This window comes from Thermobia domestica, chromosome 7, assembly GCF_964235325.1.
Source record: "Thermobia domestica chromosome 7, izTheDome1.hap1.1, whole genome shotgun sequence".
NCBI lineage: Eukaryota > Metazoa > Arthropoda > Insecta > Zygentoma > Lepismatidae > Thermobia > Thermobia domestica.
Genome location: NC_137460.1, coordinates 116,946,014 through 116,969,757, shown reverse-complemented (window position 1 = coordinate 116,969,757; position 23,744 = coordinate 116,946,014). Strand labels below are relative to the sequence as shown.

At 35.1% G+C, this 23,744-nt stretch overlaps 1 protein-coding gene across 1 annotated transcript in view; it reads left to right on the top strand.

Annotated features, from left to right (window-relative positions):
• LOC145689306 (glutamate receptor-like) overlaps nt 1–23,744 on the top strand; it is a 114,296-nt gene that overhangs the window by 65,267 nt on the left and 25,285 nt on the right. The gene's annotated exons all lie outside the window — the stretch shown is intronic.

Genomic DNA, 23,744 nt, shown 5'->3' with positions numbered 1-23,744 from the left:
AATTAGTTCAGAACTTGGCCATACGCACAGATAAATCAAATGAATTATACTTTGATACAATGGTTTACGTTGGGGATTATATGAAAAACTAATCTTGTGTTGTAACGCTGTAGTTTTCTCCAATATAAAAATTTCATTTTCCACATTACATAATCGTGAATTACAGTTGGGCTGCTGACTTTACATGCCATTTTAGATAGGAACATTTTCACCTTATTTCCAATGTTGTTCTTTATATTAGGTGGTTGCATAGATGTTATCAATAAAATTTTGCAGCTGCTCATGGTTTTTGAAGGATGTGCCGTGAAGTGCATTCGACAAGGAGTAGAAAAGATGATAATTTGTACAAACCAAAGCTATAGAATACACGGAATGAGGAAGAACCTCCCATTAAAGATGCTGAAGGGAGGTGTGTGTCACTTCTTTTTTGGTGTTGTTCATGTGAATGATGGTTGCAGGTTTTCCATTTGACCCTTTTACCTGAAGTGCTGCATGAACACGTTGGAGATGATTACGGTATACAGCAGAAGTACGATTATGAGGCAGAGTTCCCTATGGATACTTCTTTCTATGTCGCAATAGACACAAAACATTGTATTCTTGGATTGGAAATCCTGTTTGGGACGTGGTGTTGACAATCTGTTTGGACTGAAACATACCTTCGTCTCCTTAAAGTTTACATACAGGCACCATTTTTCATCTCTGATAACAATGCGCAAGGAAGAAAGCTGATCTTGGTGAAAAAGCAAAGAACAACTTATAACAAAACTCGTTCTTGTCAGCACTGAGTTAATGAGGAATTAACAAACCCAGTTTTTGAATCTTTTCCATACCTCGAGAGTATCACACAAAAGTTGCCTGTCCACTGTGCCTTTGTGTGGCCAATACTAGGATCTTCTGACGTAGATTACGTTGAATCAAAGTGGAATAGGCTGCCTGAACTAGGAACATCATCCAGATCAAAATTGCTACTTCGGAAACTGTCAAACCATTAAAAGTGAACGGCATTTTCAAATGGTCTTTTCAGAAGTAGCTTACTCTTCACAGACTGTACAGATGTGTATGCCGTTCCCATACTGGAAACATTGTTGAACTCGTATAGGAGAACTGTTGGAGATGACTCTCCTTTTCAATTTAACATTCCATCCTTCAGACCTGAAAAACAAAAATTGGTTAGCTCCAGCAAAACCACAAAATGTGATACACATTACCGATAGCAGAACTACAATTTAGTATATTCTACATCATTGATATCATCATTGCTATCTGACAAAAATCTCTGAAAATCAACAACACAAGTTAGTAAATTATCACAACAATATTAGTCAGCCATTAATTATTATTCATAATACGTAATATGTATTCTTCAAAACGCAAGTAGTTTGTGCATTACGGTGTTGCATTGTTCGATATTACGTACGAAGTGATTTCGAGAAATCATTAATATTTCTAAGAGAAACAAGGAAAAGTTTTGTGATACTCGTTCTTAATTCGAGGCATTTGTTGCATCTCTTGCAGTTTAGTTAATTCCTCCAGATTTTTTTCAGTTGTGTGTGAAACCATGCATTTGCGACTGTAATAGCTTCAACTGTAATAAAGTTTGTGAGTTTCTACCTCTCAGGAGTTTCTGCTTTTCAGTTTTTTAATAGATGGTAATGAAATGGAGTCTGATAGTTTCAGTAGGATGGATGAGCTAAGGTCTCATGCTTTAATGCAGCCAATTTATCCATTGTAAGATTGGTTGTTGAGGAAATATATAGTCATGAAAGTAGACAACTTTTGTAGGCAACTTTTCACAGCATTTTGTCTTCAGCTCTGAATGAAGCCTATTTAGTAGTGATGCATTGTAATCAGCGCTTATGGTACCACTTTGTTAGATACTCAACAAAGATTATCCCATTCTGATCCCAAGAAACATTAGCAAGAAGTTTTGAACTGAAATGTTTCATTCGAAACTTCTCTGCGCACGATGAACCACTGTTATGTCATTATTTTTATTGCTCTTTTGGCCCTCATACAAATAGAAACACATTTAATCTTCGGTAAACAAACGTGAAACAAAATCAGTGGCATTCCACTCAAAACGGCTCTGAGAGCAAGCATCATTGGATTTTTTGTCTGAATGCAAACTTTAGGCACCCACTTAGTGGAAAGTACTCTCATTCCAAAATGATCACGAGTAATGACAGAAACTAGATAACTAGATCTTCTGCTATTTTTCTAGTAGAAAAGCATCAGTTTGAAAGAAATATTACCTCCACCTTTTCAATCGTATCGAGTACAATTACTATGTAGGGCATCCCTGGGCAGGTTTCATCTTCAGCGCCAAAATGTCCTGTCTTAAATTTGACAGTGGCACTCTCTGAAGTCAGAATGAACGCTGATGTAATTCAACAACTGAGGGAGTGCTTGCTCACTGTTCTCCGAACCTTCGGAAGTGAAGTGTGGACAATTTCGATACATTCTGTTTCGTTTCTTGTACAAGTTGAGATGTAGCGCTCACTGGAACAAAGATATGCGATCAAGATTTGTTGGAAATTCGGCAAATCTGTAGCGGAAGTTTTCTTTAACAGGACTTCGGGGATGAATGTTTATCACAAAAGCATGTCTACAAGTCACAATGCCTTCTAGAAAGCTTGTGAACAGGTCAACGACGAAGAACGCGCAGGACACCGGCAACCTCTTTAAACGAAGAAAATGTGAATAGCGTGGAAGAACTTTTGAAACAGGATTTCGAAGAAGTGTTCGTTTAATAGCCAACATATTAAATATTTCAAAATCTATCGTCCATGAGACTCTAACCAAGAATTTATACATACGAAAAGTGAAGCTTGTCTCAAGAAGTGTGATCGACGATCCAAAATCTCGCCGAGTGGAAATTTGTTAATACGTTTTTGAAATGTGTTATACGCTAACAACACTGTCTCAGTCACGCTGCAGTTTTGATTTGACTTCTTTTTGTTTCTCCGTTTGAAATCTTCCCTGAAAAGACTTCATTACAGAACAATTGACGAAGTGAAAGGAGTTTCTAAAATAGGTTGAAAACCATTTTCTGAACAAGCCTTCCAGAATGTTTCGCAGATTGGAAATCCCGCTGGCAAAGATTTATAGGCGCAACAGGACAATATTCTGAAGAATATTGATATACATGTATTATTATTATTATTATTATTATTATTATTATTATTATTATTATTATTATTATTATTATTATTATTATTATTATTATTATTATTTAAATATTTTATTTTCATATTTGTAGACTTGGTGAAATTGTTTCCCGTACAGACCTTATAGATACATGCAATCTTCAAACAAAACTAAATTTGTTGAAATCTAACAGAGAAAAAAGGAAAGCTCAATATTTCCCAGCATCTCCTCGTACCGCTATGTTCAGAGATTTATTCAAAGAATATGAAAAGTACGTATATGTTGTGAACACTTTCACCTCTCGTGCCCAGTGTCTGTTGTGCTGAGCGTGGTGTGTGTTGTGGTTCTGGTAGTTGGTGGTTTTGCACCAAAGTATTTTGTGGTTTGAGATCCCAATGTCCCGGTTTTCTCATCCCGATATTCAGTTATTGTCTCAAAAAGGGTGGTCAGCTTAATTACAGTAATGTGTACTTTTGTTGGTAGAGAATCATGTGAGTTAAATATAATGCACACGGTGCACTGATTCTCTCTTTTTTTTTAGCTTTGGAAAGTTATATGTGCATCATTCGATAGAAAAAATGAAACAACTAAATCAGAAATGAAAAGGGATCCTCAAGAGGAACAAAAACTCTGTTTCCAATAATAACGATATTGACAACACTTTACGGAAATAATAGACTAACGGAATCCAATAAACTCGCCTGCAATTTTTTTTTCAGAATTTGTAATTTAAATTATTTTCAACATCTTCTCTGTGAGTACGAAATTCAAGAAAGTGCAAAAACGTTTCTTTAGACATCATATCTTATCGCAAGTTGACGACCATCTCCAGTCATTTCCATCCTGGCTTATTAAATCAATCAGAGGAAAAATTTAACCATGTAACTAAAGTAATAAAATTTCAGATTTAACTGGTTATGTTTCTCACTACAGCTATAATCCTTCATTTCTTTAAAAATCATTAGATTAAACTTTAAAACATGGCCGCTTAGTTTGAACGAAGAACGCAGACTAAAACTGTTGGAAATAAAACTCTGAGGTGAATATTTGTACTCAAGGTAGGGGGTGAGGAATAGCGGAAACTTCACAACTAGGAATTTCATAATTTCTAACATTTACATCTCGTTGTTATGGTCACTAAATCTAGAAGGCTCAGGTGAGCAAACATGTGGCCAGAAAGGAAGATAATAGGAATGCTTTTAAAAATTAAACTGGAAGCCCAATCAGAAAATTTAATTAGGGAGACCTAGACTGAGCTGAATGAACAATATTAAGATGAATTTTGCAGAAACAGAATTCAAATTAAAAACAGAATCCAGTTAGTATGGACAGAAGTAAATTCAGTGTATTATTGAATACAGTATAGAACCTTCGAGTTCTATACACAGTATAATTGTCTAGTTAGTTTATGTTATATTGCGTTCTTAGTATACAGAACATAGAAAGATACAGAAGCTAGAAAAGAACTTGGTAGATTATTTATCTTCAAATGGGAGGTGTAGTATGAGGTTGAAGCATATACTTGTGGCCAGAGAAACGGTGTTTTTTAGAGGTGTAGAACTTTTTGTTGAAATAAAGCACAGAAAAAATGTTATTAATATCTATGAAATTGGCTTTATTTGACATATCATTTTATGGCATTAGTGTTTGAATATGATTTCGGGTATGTGGTCACCGCGTCTGTACCTGGCGTAATCTGGAGCTCCAATTTTCACACACACTTTTCGCAGTAATTCAGGCTGTATTTCTGCAATAACGAAACGAATGTTGGCTTCCAAGTGGTCAATTCTTTCTGGTTTATTGGTTTAGATATGTTACTTTACATATTGCAGAGAAAATAATCTAATGACGTCAAATAGCACAAACGAGGTGGCCAGTTAGCAGATCTATTTCGTGAAATTAATCGTTCTTCAAATGTTTCTTTCAGTAAATTAATTGTGGAGCCCTCTGTGTTTCATGTGGCGCCAGGTTCTGAAACCATATGTCTGCAACATTAATATCTTTCAATTGAGGTACGGAAAATTAGTAAGCATGTCTCTCTACCGCTCACAGTTGACTGTAACGTTCTGACCAGCATTATTTTTGAAGACATATGGACCAATGATTTCACCAGCCCATACAGCGCACCAAATGGTGATCTTTCCTATATATAATGATGCTTCGACAATAGCTTGTGGATTGCCATCGCTCCAAATGCCGCAATTGTGTTTATTAACATAGGCATTTAACCAAAAGTATGCTTCATCACTGAACACAATTTCAAATTCACCAAATATACGATAATCATGTGGCTTCAGTTCCTGTACCAATTGAATCTTGTAAGCACGTACAGCAAGATCGTTACGCACAATTTTCCATAAAATGGTTGGACAGAAGTTTAATTGTTGAGAACGACGAGTTGATACATTTGGATCACCATCAACACTATACTGCACACCATCAATTGCTTGTTATGTTCGTACTGTACGACGTCTGACAGGATGCGTATTATCGTTTAGAATAAACCTATTGCGGAAACTATCCATAGTTTCTCGAATTAATCGGTCTAATGGATGATTATGAGGAACGTAAAATGCAACTAATGGCAGATGACCTGCTCGAATTGAAAAATGGTTTACAAACCAAATTTGCAAACGTTGCTCCTACATGAGTCTATTCATAATGAACAGTATTGCCAGTTTAAAAAATTCTCCGACTCTAAAAAAGACCCTTTATATATATATAATGTAGCACAATAGCATAAAACGTGTTGGCAGTGTAGTCATTCACGAAAATTAAGTCTTGATAACCATCAACTACTCTACAGTTGTTCTTAATGGTCTGTTATGCTGTTTTTAACAGCGAAAAAAGCCCCAGTCTATCTTTCTTCTTTTCCATGCAGTTTGCAGACAACCAGAATTCAAAACTGTGAGAACATCCATCTGGAGATGACTGCACTAAACGCTAAATAAGCCTCGGTATGAAAGTGACTTGGTAGACAGATTTTTGTTCTTGGTTAATTGCTTATTCCTATACAGCACACAATTTCTGCAACCTTGTGGCAATGGAGCTAGGATATGTACATTCGACACACATGATTCGGGTTCCATTCTCGGTGCAGACTGGTGTGGTTGCGATATCAAGTTAAACTGTAGGTTTACTTTTCGGAAGATCTCGTAGCTGAAAGTGAAGGTCCAAATCAAACAACCAACAGTATCAATAATTTTAAAACATGTATTGTAGTGCTAAAACTCACTAGAAATTGTGTACGGATAATGAAGCAAATACCAAAGAATGTCACACACACTCCGCTTGTCGGAAATACAATGCAATACATGCCAGCGTTAAATCTTCTAATGGACAAGGAAGTAGATTGAATGAAGTGTTATTGTTTAGTTACTAGGCCCAAGAACAGGCAGATATTTCAGAAAGTTATGACAATGTAATTATGTAATTCCCGTCACAGGAACTTGGAATCTTGGGAAAGCAGAAGAAAATCATTGTGCTATCGAAACAATCACTAGTATTTGCAACAACCACACACACACCCATATCTGCACTGCTTTATCAACGTATTGGGAAGTAGTAAAATAAAATTGTGTAAACAACAAGTAACATGTATTTATAGTTAGTAAGTACTGAGTTACAGGTTACTTTAAACAGTGTCCAACCACATTCGTAAGGAATATAGCCGTTGGAAAGCACAACAACGCAGAAAATTGAAATTTTGGTGAAGAAGTTATAGACAACAAGGAATGTTTGACGTCATGGAGGATCGTGTTCAGAGTGGTGGTTTCGGACATTTTCATCATCTTCTACAATATTCTGGCAGTACCCGACTATAATCAGAATTTCATGTATAATAATTTTATTTTATTGATCAATTTTATTTATTTTATGGATATCTGGTTTTATAAAATAATGAGGTGAAGGTAAACAACTATTAAGAATCGAGATTAACGCAAGCTGATGCAAATGTATTATTTAATTGTCAGCAAGATTCAGTAAACAAAAATGCACAATAGAGAGTATGCGAATGCAGGAAGACAATGTATGTAATGCGTCAACTCCTACATAAACGACATTCTGTAAATCATGAAAAGTAATTGTAATCTGTTTGTGAACACTTCACACATTCATGGATATGAGGAAATTGCCTAGAATCGGGAAATCGGAGTGTGTCGAGTGTTGCAGTTTTTGAGTCTTGACACGAGGAAAGAATTTGTTTTTCCAACTGAAAGGAGGTCGCACGTGCCTAAAAGCAGACGACGCCAGAGAATTCCAGAAGGAAGGAGTTGAACAAAACCAAGAGACAGGAGGTCTTCTGGACAGACAGAGAACCGGGGATTCGAGACAGTCAGATAGAGAACCGTGAGTTTGATTGAAAGAGAAGTAATCGCGATTAGGATGAGAGCTTCAGTTCTTAGAGAAGCTCCATTATTTTATTAAAGAAGTTCTACGATTCATCTAGAGCATTGGGAGTGAGACCAGACTCAATGCTAAGCAGCAACGCCTATCCATAGAAGTATCAACTTGGCGATACTGGATTCAACTCGTCAACACCGAGGTCATCAGCGAACGTCATTTGGAAGAGAACTGAAAGGTATGTGTTTCTCCTATTCAGGATTCAATTGCTTAATGCTTGATAAGCGATACTCGTCTGGCAAAGTTTCCGAATATCCGTACTAAAATTCACAACATCCACATTCATTACATTTTACTGAATACGAAATACAGTTGTTACCTAATCATTGAAATTAATGTTTTTATTAGAACTCAATCCCCATTTGGTACGTGTTAAATTTATAAACCTCTTGCATATGAATTTGAGAACTTGCCCACTCATTCTAGATGGTGAGTGGAAGGCGCTCAGCTCAATTCAATTTTGCATCCCCAAATTAGGCACGAATTGAGCCGGGTTGTCATAGTGGAGATGCTGTGAGGCTTATGCCATTTTCTAGCGATCTCAATAAATATAGTAAGTCCCTCCCTACCCACCCTTTCATGATATATGCTTCGGATTAGTTTCCCAGCAAGTGTAGTTATATCAGTGATTATTAAACTCACCCTTCCCACCCTGTTGACGATGAAATTAATGTTACGAATATGTTAAGTATTTTCTCGAAATTAGCAATACATGTTTAGTAGTAAGGTTTTAGTTATAAGTAAGATTTTATGAAACATGATTATAGTTTAAGCGATAAGAGTAATTCCCACCCACCCACCATAGCGAATATTTTAGATGCTCGAAATATAAGTATTATATGAATAATAAGAATTGAATTGAATAGTAGTTAAATGAGTGACGATACGATTCGTACTAGAGCACAAAAAGCAGGAAGAGGTGTACAAGTCGGAAGTATATTCAATATTGCAACTTCAAGTAGGAAGAAGCAAGTTAAAGTAACAGAACAAGAAGGTGCTAAACCAAGTTTAAAATTAGGTCCTGTAGAGAATTTTCCTTCTAGTCCAGTAGCGAAGTCATACTCTGAGGATTTCGAGTCTATCTTTCCGTTTGAAAGTAGTGTTATAAATAATAAACAGTCTAGTAGTGAAAACAGTAGTTCGCAAGAAAACAAAATGACGACCAGTGTAATGTTTTATTCGGACGTTAATGAACTCCCGAAATTTGATTTAAAAACGGATAATGACATCGTAGGATTTTTCGATGAGTTTGACGACGCGTGTCAAATGGCAGGCGTAACAGAAGATAAAAGGAAAGAGCTTTTGCAAAGCGTATTCAAGGAAAACGGTAGGCAATGGATCAAGGTATTTTTGAAAAGACGGAATACCAGTGACATTGGTTATAAAGAGCTACAAAAGAATATTATTGATGAATTTACGAGAACTAATGTTACTTTGGACATAGAATAAAAGATTAGGGAGAGGTTACATCTCGAGGATGAACCTATTATCATTTATGTCTATGATATGTTGGTGCTATATGAAAGGTTAGACTCTAGTATGGATGATGAGAAAAAGATTGGAATCTTAGTAGGTGGCCTTCAGCCATATTTTATGGAGAAAGTGGGGACGATTTCGTATTCCACAATAGATAAGTTTGTTGAAGATCTCCAGAAAATAGAGAAAAACAAATGTAAAGTAGACAAACGTGTTAAGAGAGAAAATAGAAAGGTTACGGTGAAGAATCTACTTAAGAAAATGAGTGAGCAAGTAGAAGAGGATGACAGTGACATTGAAGTAGACAAGTTATTACTAAAGAGAGGAATTAGGAATAGGGACGAAGTGAAAATTAAACAAGAGCCCCAGAGTATCACCCAATTAGGTGAATTAGAGAAAAAGATACAGCTGACTTTAGCTGCGAAGTTTCAAGACCAGGATGATAGAGAGGATAGACGAGATAGGGAGTCTAAAAAGAACGGAAATAATTCTGAGGGGAAACAAGAATTTTAGAAATAAAGGACGAAACTTTTATAGGAATAATGGTAATAGAAGTTGGAACCGTGATAATGGTAATTTCAATAGGAATAATGACTATAATAATAGAAGAGGATATAGAAATAACAATTGGCGTGGTAATCGTGGTGTTAGAAGGACAAATTATTGGAAACAACATGGGAGTTGTTGTGGTAGTCGTTCCAATGGTCCGTCATGGTGTCAAAATCAAGGGCCGATGAATGGTCAAGTGCAATATGTACCGGTTGTACCAAATCAGATTAACGGAACAACATGTTATCAGGCTTCAAATACTAATAATTTAAACTAAGTAATACTGTAAATGACGGAGGCGAATTTACAGGAAGTAAAACAAAGATTAGAGAAATTGTAGCCTCTACAGTAAACGAGAATAATATGTTGTATGTACCGATAGAAGTTGATGGGCGAAAACATAAGGCATTAATCGATACAGGTTCGCAGATATCAATCGTAAATGAAAAGCTAGTTCCACCAAGCGCTAAAGTAATTTCTAAACCAACACGAATACGTGGTATAACACAGAATGTGTTAGTCGTAAATAAGATAGCTATTATAAGATTCAAGATGGCTGGTCAAACGTTTCATTTGGAGTTTCGTGTAGTAAAAGATTTTCCGTATCAAGTTTTGATCGGAAATGATTTTCTGCAAAGTCAAAAGTGTCAAATAAATTACGGACAGAATAAATTAACATTACAGAGATTTGGAAAACCACGGTTTAGAAAGAGGGAAGAACAGGAATCTGTTACTGTATCGGAAAACCATCTATTGGCTTGAGATATAGTATTAGACCGAAATGGGTTTTAGGTCACAAGGTACGATTGTTACCTAGAACGAAAACAACAGTAGAGGTCAATTTAGTCAACTCATGGAATAATAAGGAGTACTTGTTAGAGCCAGACAGGATTACAGAACGCCAATATAATGTCTTAATCCCGCGTGTACTTTTATCGGCACAGAATAACAAAATTGAGATAGTAAATCCATCTAACAGATTTGTTATGTTAAGAGCGAATGTAACATTAGGACAAGCAGAAGAATGCATAGATGAGGAAGAATTAAAGCAGGAAGGATTGTCGAATGAAGATATAGAAGGTATTTTAAGGTCAAGGAAGAACTTTGACAACTCTCGATTAAAGTTTGGGGAAGAAACAAGACCTGAGATTAAAGAGCAAATTGAGAAGTTATGTTTTAATTACGCAGACGTCTTTGCATGGCAAGAGGACGAATTAGGTCAAGTTAAGCATTTCCAGCATCATATCGAGTTAGAGACTAAAGTACCGTTCAGGACACATCAGTATCCCATTCCAATCGCACTCAAGGACAAAGTAAAAGAACAGATTAATATTTTGCTAAAACAGGGCATTATTGAGGAAAGTTCAAGTGCTTATAATTCTCCTATGCTGTTTATACAGAAACCATCAGGGGGTATTCGTGCAGTTCTGGACTGTAGATTTTTAAATAAATGCGTTAAATTACATAGCATTGCGCTGCCTCCAATCCATCAGATATTAACATGCATGGGAGGACATAAATATTTTAGCATTTTAGATGTGAAATCTGCTTATCACCAAGTTCCCATCTCTGAAGAGTCTCGAGAGTATACTGCATTTAACATACCAGGCGTAGAAGCCTATTCATATCGTGTTTTGCATATGAGATATCTCCAAGTGCCCGCTATCTACACAAAGATAATGGCAATGACCTTGGCCAATGTAAATCCAGAGTCCGTATCCTATTATATGGACGACGTATTCCTTTATACCAATGAACAAGGGAAAATGGTAGATGTATTGCAATCAGTGTTCAAAAGGTTGAGGCATTATGGTCTCAAGTTGTCAGTAGAGAAGTGCCAGTTTGCTGAAAGGAAAATTTTACCCCTTGGTCACATTGTAAGCGATGCAGGTTACGAGGTTAGCCCAAAAATTATACAGGCCATTAAAGCGTGTAAAGCCCCGAATAACGTTAAACAACTTAAGTCATTCCTCGGACTAACGAATTACGTTAGGAAATTTTGTAAAGATTATACTAAGATAACTTCAATTTTCCAACTAATTTTGAAAAAAGGACATAAATTTGAGTGGAACGAGTCATACCAACAGGCGTTTGAAAAGTTGAAATTGTCATTGATGAATGCAACATTGTTAGCCCCGTTTAGATAGGAGTTAGAAACGAGGGTGTACACGGATGCATCAACAAGTTCGATTGGTGGCGTCCTTATGCAGAAACAAGCTAATGGTGAATGGACACCAATAGCGTATTACAGTCGTGTACTAAGACCACAGGAAAAAACGAGACACATAGTAGAATTGGAAATTTTAGCAGTGATTAGTTCCTTAAGAGCGTTCAATTACTATTTGTTTAATAAGGAATTTGAAGTGTATACCGATTGTAAAGCGCTAAAGTATCTTCAAACATCGCCGAAGTTAGCTCCAAAACTTGTGAGGTGGAGTCTTGGCTTAGCACAATACAAGTATACGCCGGTGCATTGTCCTGAAGAAAAGAATCCGAGTGATATTTTGTCTAGGAATACTGACATTGAACCGACAACGGACGATGTAGAGTTGGAAACGTTGAAAGTAAATACTGAGGATTTGCAAGTCAATTTGACTTTCGATAAAGATATCGACGTAGGGGAATTACAACGTAAAGATACATTTTTTGGCCCTATAATGCAGGCAATTGAACATCCAGCAGAGGCAGATGTGAAAGCAGAGAAACAAGCTAGATGGTACACAGTTAAAGACAACAGGTTATATAGAACACAGCGTATGGCTGGCGGAACGAAATTATTGTTGTGTATCCCATATACCTTGAGAGAGCAGGTATTTAGGATTTACATTGTTCAGTGTATGGTGGTGGACACTTTTCGTACACAAAGTGTTACAGACGAGCATTGAAAATAATATATTTTCCTAATATGAGGAAGTTCTTCATGGATAAATTAGGCCAGTGTATAAGTTGTCAAATACAGAAGAGGAAAACAGGTAGAGTCCCGTTTCATGCTCAGACTTATCCATCTTACGCACCATTTCAATCAGTTGTAATGGATGAGGTTGGACCATTTAAGATCTCCCGTAATAACCGAAATAAGTACATTTTAGTGTTCGTAGATAATGCTACAAGATTCATCATTGCTAGAGCAGTACCAGCGGTAAAAGCAGAGATTGTTGCTCAAGTGATCTTTGAGGATCTTATTACAATACATGGGGTCCCATCCCAGCTCCATCTGGATAGGTTGTCATCTCACCGCAGCAAGATATTAGAGGAGATGTCTGAAAAAATTGGTATGGACTTACATTTAGCAAATACAAGTGCCCATTATTCGATTGGAAGTGCAGAGAGGGCCATAGGCTCATTACAACAAGTAATGAAACACTATATAGATAAAGATTTTACAAACTGGGACGAAATACTATCTAGTTTAATATTTACGATCAATACGCAAGTGCATGCTGGTACAGGTTTTTCACCGTACTATTTATTGCATGGAGTCGAACCGAGAACATTTCTTGAGCAGGATTTAGATATTCCTTGCGAGTTTGTGGACAACGAGGTGAGACTTCAAGGCATAAAGAGGCACGTCAATTAGCGTATAAGAATTTGCAAAGGAAATTCAGATCCCAGAAAAAGCAAATTGAAAAGAAATTTGACCAACCAAGTTTTGAGATCGGTCAAAAAGTCTTGATTAGAGAAATGCCAAGAGCAGGTTTTCCGGCATGTTTCGGTAATCGGTATAATACAAAAGGGGTAATCGTTCACAAAGTCAATAACAATTCATACAAAGTTCAGTATGAAACCAAAAATGGCGAAACTAAAATTGACACTACAGACATAAGACGGTTGAAATTGTTTGTAGCTAGTAAAGACGAAAAGTTTGGTGATATTGATCAGATATCAGATGGCGAAGAGTAAATTTAAATTTGAAAAAAAAGTTTTGAAAACATTTACGTTAGGGTTTACTGTAACTATTGTACAAATTGGGTCTACCGATGAAATGTCAGACAGGGGGCACTTTCTCAACCAAACCCTCAACCCGAGATTGGAGGAAATGCTAATCTCCATCAGAAAATTCCCGAATCGATAGACACTTTTTGGATTATAGTTACTAGAATTTTAAGTAAATAAATAAATATATGCAATATGCAGGTAATATTAAAGTTAAATTGAGTTGGTGCCTAGAACATAAAATGAAATGCGAAGTACATATAAATTAATAAATTGTTAAAAGTAGTCTAAAATAAATAAATAAGTAAATAAATAACAATAAGGTAATAGGAGTTGATTTATTTTCGCACATGGCTAGAGAGAGAGTGAATAAAATATTCAACGATATATTAAATAACCAATTATCCTATCATATTTTATCAAATTTAGATGTAAACAAATTCACAAGTACGCATGATATTCTAAAACATTCTATTTATCGATTTCACATAGGAATGTTCTACCGAGTTTCATCAATCTACTTGATGAAATATCATCATAACGAAAATAATATTGATTTATTACTAAAAACGCCTATTGTTTACGAAAACACAGTATCAAGAATGTTTAATGTGATTTCGATGGGTTACCTAATGAGAAATTTTCGTACCTATTACAAATTACCGGAAGTGGTATACTTAGCAAATGGTATGTATCATACGTTGGATCGATCTAAATGCGAATTTAGGAGCTTTTTGTATTACTGTGAACAAATAACATTAGATGACGAAGCAAAATGTTTTAACAATATCGTTTTAACGGATCACTAAGTGGTTGTCAACAACGAACAGAGAAATACCTAGGAAATGTAGTATATAGATATACTCATGCTGGAGTATTGTATTCGTCATTAATAGAAGGATACATAACCAAATTAGGAAACCATCACGAAGTCACATCAACGAAAGTAAATTTTGGAAATAATTGTTCTTATTTTATTAAGTACAGCCTATTTGATAATTTAATCTTTGGAGAGTTGGCAATTCCAACGAAAAAAGTAAAAATGTCAACAATAAACATCTAAATTTAATAGGAAATTGGACGCAAAAACAATTAAATTTCAGTTTACATCACGAAGAACTCAATAGTCTAGCCGAAAATTTGTCAAAATTAAAAGTGGATACTACTGTACCACTGTTAATAATCAAAACAAACTATATAATGTATGTAGTTGCAGCTATTATACTCGTTTTAGTAGTTTCTATTCTTGCTTTAATAATATTGTATTGTAGATTGTATAAATCAATAAGGAAGTATAAATTGGAAAGCAATGAACCATAATAATAATAACAATAACAATAATATCATTTAGTGATACATAGTATAAAATTTATTCATGTTCTAGTGCACGAAAACTCACGAAAATTTTGTAAACAATGACGTCATGGATTGGCAAATCGTTGAAAAAAAATGAAAACAAATGTAAACAAACAAGTAGAAAGTATCAATTGGGCATACGGATCATGCATTAGGTACTCACCAAACAGCCATCACCAACAGTAAACACCATCACCAAATGTAAGAATGAATTGAGGTAAAGAAAATCTATAGATCATAATAGTTCATAGTACCCAACCGAATAGATTGTATTGTAATACCGTACCGAACGATGTCCCATTTACGTTTCAGGTGTAAATGAAAAAAATGAAAAATAAGGATAGAAATAGATGAGAATAGATAAACCTAGATAAATCTAGGATAGTAACATCAAAGGAGGATAGATAAAGTCAAGAATGTCCAAGAAGGATAAGAAAAATAAGAGTAGAAAGTAATAGGAAATTAATAATAATAGTAAAAATAGTTAATAATAGATAAAATAGAAGTAGATTACTATTATTTTATTAATAGTTAAAATATATACATAAATACTACGATTATTTATAGAAAATATAGAGTAATTAAGTTTGTTTAATATTTACATTGTGAATTAAAGGGTTAACATCTATGAATAAGCATAGATACAGCAAGAAATAGTTCACAAAGAGTACGGAAGAACGATTAATTAAAATAGGATTAATATATTTAATAGTTATTTTCCGTGTAGAAAATTATTTTTAGAAAAGAAAAGAAAACAAAATAATATAATATATTTATGATATAATTGGTAATAATCAATAGATATTGATTAAAAATAATGTTTGGAATCATTTATTTCATCGTTGTATTTACTTTGAAAGCGCTACAGGCAATGATCATATGGGAGTCAGTAATCATTTGCGTCAAGGCATTCAGTGAGCTCTGCACGCCAAGAGGTGAAAAATTGAACTGACACCCGGTGTGAGACTAGAATTACTCTCCACTCCCGGTCTCAGAGAACACTGCAGACGAAAAACGAACAGTTCCGAGCAAGCACGAATGATTACGAAACCTATCTCGCCCAACAGATAACTTTCCAGCCGAAACGAACATCCTAGTCCGAGCGTAAAACGAAAAAATATTATTTTAAATTACAGAAATTAAAGATATTAAATAGAATTAACGATATTTAAGTATGTAGATTGTTAAAATAAGGTTTAAATGATAGAAAAACGTACGTTAGAAGACATATAAGTCTAAACATATGGAAATATAATGAATATAGTTTTGTATTATTTTTAATGAAGAAAACGACGGAAAATACGAGTTTTTAAGTGGAAAATAAAGTTTAGAACTTATAAATAACTAAGTTTTTACACACAATTATAGTTTTAACGGTCTTTCACTAGTATTACTTCGAAAGTAGCAAGTGTGTTAGACACAGTAGAGAACAATATGAGCCTGCTTCAACAACACGCGAATTATAGTCGCAAAAAGTGTAAGCAGACACAAGTTAGGAATAATAATTATTCAAATAATTATAGTAAATATGATTTTTTACAAATTTTAAGTAGGCCTACTCCGACTTTATCTATTTCTCGTCTATTTCAGAAAATATCCAAAACAAGGAAAATGAACATCGAAACAATTTTATTATTAACATCTACGTTAGTTTTAGGAAGTATATTAGGTATAGTAGTTATTATTACATGTTATATTTTAGTAAGACTAAGTAAGCTAGAGAGAAAATACGTAAATAGTGTAAGAGATAGTAAGAATAGTGTAAGATCAAATATACAATTAGATGTAAGTGGTAAAGATGAGTCTGAAACTTACGTACTTTCACAAGTTTCTCCCCTCTATGCCACAATATTAAATAAGAATAAACCACCACTTAATAACATAACACAAAGCACTGATAACACAATTTTTAGTAATTTGCCAGATTGTAGTAAAGCATATCGTAGTACTAGCACTGAAACTGAATTGAAGAATACACAAATGAACCACACCACAAAAGAAAATGCACACACCAATACACAAATGGTACACAGTAAAACCACGGAATCTAATGTTTTATTGGAAATTCCGGAAAACACGGGAAAACCGAGTGCCCGACAGACATCAACAGGGGGTTTTTCTTCCCATGTGATATCATTATATTGTAAAACACGAAATTTTAGCGAAATTATTAAAAATTTCGTAGTGCGTTTCGACATCAAGTGTACATGGAACCAAAGTGACGCGCAAATGGGAGTGCCAGCGTGGATGTAGTTTTAACCTTGGGTCAATTTTGCTGAATTTGCAGTTGCCGCCCAGAAATTTTCGCAGTGTAGCAAATGCCCTAAAGAAGAATTTTATTCTTCCACAGTAAAAAAAATCAGTGTTCAGTTTTATTAAAAAATAAAAGTGATGATATTTTGCGATTTATTTTAGTGCTACAATTCTACAATAAGTGAATATGTTTTAATTATTCGTAAAAAGTTTTATGTTTTTAGATTTGAAGTGTAAGACAACTGGAATGGACAAATGAAATCTGTTACTGATACTGTCAACAAATGTTTGAGTTGGCAAGTTTGGACAATTATGTAATGGAAAGTTCCAGTAATACGAAACCTAAGCTGAATTGCGGGGTCTTTCGCAATTAAGAGTACTTTTGATTTTACATACATATATTCTTTCTCACAGAGTACTTGTGCTCATCTCATGCTCATCTCAATTCTAGTACATCTCACAAGATGCCGTGAGGGTACAATTTTGAATATAGAGATATTGATGTATATGTTTCACGTTATTTTTTTCACTAATTAATAGAGATGATTAAAAGATTAAATATATATATTATGTTAATGTTCAGATGTAGGAAAACAGTTATTGATTTATGATATTGATTTATGTAGATACACATGTTTCACTTATTTATTTTCAAGTTTATGTTTATTTTCAGTGTTATTTATTTTATATGTTGTATATATCTAAAGGGAGTTCTGTAATATCACGACCTCTTACGAGATCTAAATTGGATAGCGTAGCTACCAAGGTTTTAAGGAGGGACATGTGGCAATACCCGAATTTAATCACAATTTCATGTATAATAATTTTATTTTATTGATCAATTTTATTTATTTTATGGATATCGGGTTTTATAAAATAATGAGGTGAAGGTAAACAACTATTAAGAATCGAGATTAACGCAAGCTGATGCAAATGTATTATTTAATTGTCAGCAAGATTCAGTAAACAAAAATGCACAATAGAGAGTATGCGAATGCAGGAAGACAATGTATGTAATGCGTTAACTCCTACATAAACGACATTCTGTAAATCATGAAAAGTAATTGTAATCTGTTTGTGAACATTTCACACATTCACGGATATGAGGAAATTGCCTAGAATCGGGAAATCGGAGTGTGTCGAGTGTTGCAGTTTTTGAGTCTTGACACGAGGAAAGAATTTGTTTTTCCAAATGAAAGGAGGTCGCACGTGCCTAAAAGCAGACGACGCCAGAGAATTCCAGAAGGAAGGAGTTGAACAAAACCAAGAGACAGGAGGTCTTCTGGACAGACTGAGAACCGGGGATTCGAGACAGTCAGATAGAGAACCGTGAGTTTGATTGAAAGAGAAGTAATCGCGATTAGGATGAGAGCTTCAGTTCTTAGAGAAGCTCCATTATTTTATTAAAGAAGTTCTACGATTCATCTAGAGCATTGGGAGTGAGACCAGACTCAATGCTAAGCAGCAACGCCTATCCATAGAAGTATCAACTTGGCGATACTGGATTCAACTCGTCAACACCGAGGTCATCAGCGAACGTCATTTGGAAGAGAACTGAAAGGTATGTGTTTCTCCAATGAGGATTCAATTGCTCAATGCTTGATAAGCGATACTCGTCTGGCAAAGTTTCCGAATATCCGTACTAAAATTCACAACATCCACATTCATTACATTTTACTGAATACGAAATACAGTTGTTACCTAATCATTGAAATCAATGTTTTTATTAGAACTCAATCCCCATTTGGTACGTGTTAAATTTATAAACCTCTCGCATATAAATTTGAGAACTTGCCCACTCATTCTAGATGGTGAGTGGAAGGCGCTCAGCTCAATTCAATTTTGCATCCCCAAATTAGGCACGAATTGAGCCGGGTTGTCCATACACCATATGGAGTAAATATCTAGTTATATATGTTTATGTATGTACAAAATCTAATGAACAGTGTTTGAGTTATTTCTTTTTCTTGCATCTAGTAACGAAGGAATCATAATATAAAGGATAGTTTATCTCCTAGATGAATAATAAGAATATTGACCAATTAATTTGTTACTGAATAGCGGGATGTGCAGATCTCGTGTTTTGTGCCGGTAATCACGAATTTATTTACATGATTGTGAACAGCACATCATCTTCATCATTGTTATTAATAACTTCCAACACACAATTTAACTACTAAAAATTGTATATTTTACCAAGTGTTTTTCCTTAGACACGTGCACTATATATATATATATATATGCCTGCATTAAAAGCTGTTTATAAGTACTATTATATTATATGTAAGGAAGGAACAAAAGAAGAGAAAGTTTCCTTATTTCCGATCCACGTGTACACTCTAGCTAATACCTCCTAATTAACAGGTACCTTTAAGTACTTTTCAGAGTTTTTTCCTTTTTATAAATTACTGCAAAATATACTGGGAATACTTAATTTTGTGATGAAGTCTTATTTCTTTAATTATGCAAGAAATAGTTGTTTAAAATGAAAAAGGATTAAGTGGAAACGAATGTTAGGTAATAATCTTTCTCAAAACAAGAATTCTTAATTACATGAATAGACAATAACCTAATTAAAGAATGTAAATTCCTTAATTAATCCTTTTTAGGTACCATCAAGTGCTTAGTGATAAAGATATAAATGGAGGTCAGTATTATTAAGTGAATGAGAAAAGTCCATAGAGATATCTGGAATTTTCGGTTTAAATATATATAGGGTGTTAATGAACTATACCGACAAACTGTAAAGAGGTGATTTCTCACATCAAAATAAGTCAAATAGTTCCTTTGAGCTTGTGTTGAAAATTGCATGGTCTCAGAGGTAGGGGTGTCCAAAATCGCGAAAAAATCAAATTTCAAGAGACTCTATTTCAAATTCGACAAATTGTAGAGAGATGGCCCTTTTCAACGTAAAGGAAGTATGCATACAACATCCAGAAACGCATATTTAATTAATGTTCAATAGGTGTGCTGAGTTCTCCCTATAACGTGCGATTCCCAGACATGCCATCAACAAAATTTTGAAATATGCTCTGATTTTATGTCTGGTCCAAAGTAGGCAAAAGATAAATCTTGATAGCAGTGAAAACGGAATCCTTTGGCGCGATATCGGAAGTGTTAAGTATCCCAAGCAGCACGCACGGTCTCTCGTACTCGGGAAAACGTATACTGCGATGTTGCCTTTCACGCTTATAAATCAAGTGAAATGTACTGTGACAAAATGCATTTTTTGTTCTTATATTCTTCGTGGTTTCGAATAGAAAGCCTAGGCAAAGAAACAGAGAAGATAAAGAGAATGCTTCGGAGAGCAGGAATTAGGACGTACAGGAAAGGAGGAAACAGAATAATTGAACTAGTCAGAAGAACCAAGAGAAAAGCAATAGTGGACAAAAATCAAAGGGTGGACAAAAATCAATATATAGATTGCGCGGAGTGTAACAAAATTTACATACGAGAAACAAAAAAGAAAATGCAAGAAAGGATTAAACAGTACGAGGATGATGTAAGATTGAAAAGGGACAACCATGACATATACAAGCATCAGAAAGAGACAAACCACAGGATAGGGTGGAAAGGAGCAGAGGTCATAGAAGTAGAGAACAGAACTTCGGTGAGAAAATGGAAGGAAACCAGGGAGATTATGAAGGCAGGAGACAAGGTGGTGAATTGGAATGCAGGGTTATCGATAAATAAAGAGTGAGAGAAAATTCTGCTTAAAGAAGAAATGAAAAGGAAGAAGAAAGAAAGAGGAAAAATTAATAAGAAAAATAAGGATAATTAGAGGACAGAATGTATCCAGCGGAAAAAGTAAACTTTTAACTGGATACGTGTGCAGCTATAAAGTGAAAATGAAAGCCACACAAGTGTTACTTTTTAATGAAGGGGAGGAGCCTAATTAAAAGTTGATCTCCGGAGAGTATATAAGTGACGACCAACTCCCAAGCAGCCAGAACGAGTGGAAATCTGATGAAGACACAGTTATTGTGTTGAAACTGTTACGTGATACTGTTTTTTTTTTTCATATTATCACGTAGCCTTGCTCAGTGTGTTATTGTGTATTAATAGAAGTTTTACTTTTCACAATGTCTTCATTGCCAAGTTTCCCACCGTTCAACTGTAACACCAAACGTCTGCAAGCATATTTAGATCGGTTTCAACATTTGGGTATTGCCACACAAATTCCTGAGGATAGAAAGGTCTGAAGCCTGTTCGCTCTTATTGGTACAGAAGCATATGAGCAAATCTGTAATATTTGTTGGCCAGCATCACCGTCAGAAAAGTCGTATTAAGAAATCAAAGCAGCGATGAAACTTTATTACGCTGCCAAAGTGAACATCATTTCGGAAAGATATCAATTCCACACCATGAAACAGAAGCCATATCAATGGATTACCAGCTTTGCACTTGACCTAAAAAAAAAAAAACAATCATCTTATTGTGGCTACACATGGTGTTTGGACGAAAACCTACGAGACGAGTTTCTTTTTGGAGTTGCCGATGAATCGATTAGGCGCAAGCTGTTAAACACCACGGATTTTACGTTCCAGGAAGGCACATAAATTGCTTTAAATATGAAAAGCACAGACCAGCGGTTGCGGTTGTATAAGCCTAAACCAGAGACTGGTATAAATATAGTGCATCCATAGAAGAATCGTTTCTAGAATGTGAATGAGCGACATGTTTCTAGTTCCAGTTCATCATCTCCAAAATCGTCATCATCTCCAAGATCGTCACTGAAGTCACCAGCTCGATGTAGTTTCTGTAGAATGCAACACAGTAAAAGAGGCCGCGGTGGTTCAGTGGTAGAGCGTTCACCTCTGGTGCTAGGGGTCTCGAGTTCAAACCCTGCTCCCGCCAAGTGAACTTTGTGGTGGACAAACACCGCGTGCATGGGTTTTCTCGGGGTTCTCCTGTTTCCTCCCACTTTCTTCATTCCACAATTTCATCAATTACTCATCATCATCGTCTCCTTTAGCCTAACCGGCATAACCGTGGGACGTAAAACTAAAAAAATTCATTTAATTTGCAACACAGTAAAAGAGAGTGTCCTACGTGGGAAAAACAATGTTTAAAATGAGGACGTAAGAATCACTTCGTATTAGTCTGTCAATATGACATTTTTCAAGCCCAAAAAAATCCCATCGTTAAGTCGGAACAGGTTGAACTAGTTGAGATGGCGAATCAGCTGAAATTAGATCACATATTTTGGGATACGGAAGATCAAAATGCATTATCCGAGCGTGATCCACACTACAGCATGGCGGACGTATTGTGGTATGATCAGTGGAACAAAGAGATGACCCAGTGCAAGGATGAATTACGTGACAGGACCGACTGCACGGTAGAAAAGCGGGACATAATGACCTTGGTAACAGATGGATTACAACAAGGCCATACGTCTGAGCTGCATGACGAAGAAATACCGAACTACCCAGATGTAGGCATAATTGAGAATAAGCAGAATTCTTCCAAGAGAGTGAAACATGTTTGGGCCAATTGGTTGACTAACAAAAAGAAGTACACGAGATCATAGGAAAGGGTCTGACAGCAGGAAGAATAAGAGTGATTCTATGGAGGTAGGGAAGAACGCTTCGTGGTCGGAGGAACTGCAAAAACATGATGAAATTACCGGCTCAGCTGATACAGAAATAAAAGTGCATGCAGGTTCAGATTGATTTTCTGTTGAATAGATAGCTGGCACAGCAAAGAAGAAGGAAGTCCGGAAGATGGAAAGGAAACGAAGATTATTCGAATGATTCTTAGATTTGATTAATATTTTTGTGATTAGGTTCTCTTGCAAGTTGTTAGATTATGTTAGGAGATATTAGATTAGGTTCCAAGATGTATAATTTCTGTTTTCTAAAGAGGGGAGAATGTTGGAATATAAAAGTACGTAGTTAGAAAGTGTTTAAAAAATGTGACACTAGCTGTTTCTATGGTCAATGAGTATGAGTATGAGTATGTGCCAATATAAATAAGTAAAATATAGATTATTGATGTTATGAAAAGATATGATTTACAATTACAAGAAAGATTACGATTATAAGTATGATTTAAGAAGATTTAGGATATTAATGAGATTTATATGAAGAGAGAATAAGGCACAGATTAAGAATAAATAGATTCAAGAAGATATATGATTTAGTGATTTTGAGTAGCTTATGGTAGAAGTAAGGTAAATGCAACAAAGTGATATTGATACGATTAAAAGATTTTGATTAAGTGAAAAGCCTAACAGATACAATGAACAATGTGAAAAAATTAATAAAATAAACTTTTTAAATAGATGAGGTAGAATATCAGGTAGACCCTTAACATCACTTCTTTGACTCCATGAACTAACCTATTTTTTAACTATAATCAAGTGTATTATATATTACTATCAAATTTGAGCAGCAAAAATAAGTTCCACTGTTTTTCAAAATAATTTTGTTCCAGCCCCCCAAAAAGTTTCTGAATCCCCCATTGAAGTTTGAAAAAAATTCTGGATCGTTGTCGCTGACTGAAGCTCACGAACTACTGTCATATTAGAAGTTTATTTATTATTATTATTCTTTATTATTATTTAAGTTGTATGTATGAATGTTAGGATGGAATTACTATATAAGTAGAGTCAAATACTG